A 1,721-nucleotide genomic window follows, 5' to 3' on the forward strand; every position below is an offset into this window, starting at 1 on the left:
CACCACCACCACCACCACCGTCATCACTACCACAACCATCACATCACCTTCCCGTTGTTTAAATGCCTACACTTGATCTTACCGGCTCTCAGATGATTGTCTTGAGTCCTGGATCATTCAGAGTGACGGTCTCATGGGTCTGTAGAGAAGCGAGGGGGGATTTCTAAGTGGATGAGTTTTTCGTGTGTCGTGTTCCCTTCCAAGGAAGCTTCCTGACTCTGAGACTGTGCCCTCCCGTGTTTAGTGCACTGTAAATGCCTTCTTTATGAAGACAGGAAATGAGGTGGTAGCTTTGGAATGACTTATTTGACAAACCTAAATGGCAACATCCCTGTCCATATCTCCCTTTTAACTGGAAGTTTTACTAAGATAATCATAGATTTGTATGCATCCGTAAGAAATAACACCTAGAGGTCCCTGTGTCCTTCATCCTGTTTCCCCCAACGGTAATATGTTGGGAAACACTTATGTAATGTCACAGGCAGAGCGTGGCCTGATACAACTTACCAGGCTTACTCAGTGGTGCCCGGTTTTGCTTGAATTTATTGTGTGGTTATGTGGACACATATACATGTTTCCGTGTGTATGATGTGTGTATATACACGTCTGTGTGCACATTTCCATGTATATGTCCCAGAGCATATGTGGAGATCAGAAAGCAACCTCACGTCCATCTGAAGCAGTCTTCGCTGTTATACACACCAGCTCAACTGGCCTGAGAGCTCACGGAGTTCTGTCCCACGTGTAGGCGTGTGCATCTGCCACACTATCACAGTACTGACTTCCCAGTGGAGAGTCACCCAAACTGTGGCACGCATGTCAATAGTTCAGTCCTGTTTGTTACCGAGCAGTGATCCATGGTTCCAGGGTGTCACCATCTGCTCACTAGTCGTTCCTCAAAGGATGCCTGGGCACATCTGCTTTCCAGCTACAGCAAACGGCTCTACTGTGTGTGCTGTGTGCACAAGTCTGTGTAAATGGGACCTTTTGTCCTCTGGGATAAATAGCCATGCATGCTTTTGATAGATCATTTGATGTTTAGTTAAAAAAAAAAATCACCTGTTTTCCAGAGTGCTTATAAGGTTCCCGTCCTGCCCAGAGTGTATGAATGATCCGATCTCCGCATCCTCGCTAGCACCTGGTACTGTCCTGGGTGTTTTCTGTTCCTCTTTTCTGTTTCTTTTTTTTTCCTTTTTTTAAGACTGTATTTGTTCTTTTTATTGTTTTTATTGAGCTATGTATTTTTCTCTTCTCCCTTCTCGTCCTTCCCCTTCTACTCTCTCCCATGACCCCCATGCTTCCGGTTTACTCAGCAGATCTTGTCTTTTTCTACCTCTCATGTAGATTAGATGGGTGTTTTGTTTTCTATTATGTATGTATGTATGTATGTATGTATGTATGTATGTATGTATCTATCTATCTATCTATCTATCTATCTATCTATTTGGAGGGCACAAGCATGCAACAGCAAGCATGTAGAGGTCAGAGGTCAGAGGACAGCCTGCTGAAGTTGGTTCTCTCATTCCACTATGTGGGTACCAAGAATGAAACTCCAAAGGGTCATCAGGCCTAGTGGCAGACATCTTTATGTGAGCCATCCTATTATCAGCCTTGTGCCTCAGTTTACTTGAAATATTCTGACACAGGTATGTAGTAATGTCTCATTGTGGGGGTTTATTTGCAAGGTTTCTCTCTCTCTCTCTCTCTCTCTCTCTCTCTCT

At 44.2% G+C, this 1,721-nt stretch overlaps 1 protein-coding gene across 8 annotated transcripts in view; it reads left to right on the plus strand.

Annotated features, from left to right (window-relative positions):
- Camta1 (calmodulin binding transcription activator 1) overlaps nucleotides 1–1,721 on the plus strand; it is an 805,451-nt gene that overhangs the window by 601,915 nt on the left and 201,815 nt on the right. The gene's annotated exons all lie outside the window — the stretch shown is intronic.

This window comes from Microtus ochrogaster, chromosome 10 (genome assembly GCF_000317375.1).
Source record: "Microtus ochrogaster isolate Prairie Vole_2 chromosome 10, MicOch1.0, whole genome shotgun sequence".
Taxonomy (NCBI): domain Eukaryota; kingdom Metazoa; phylum Chordata; class Mammalia; order Rodentia; family Cricetidae; genus Microtus; species Microtus ochrogaster.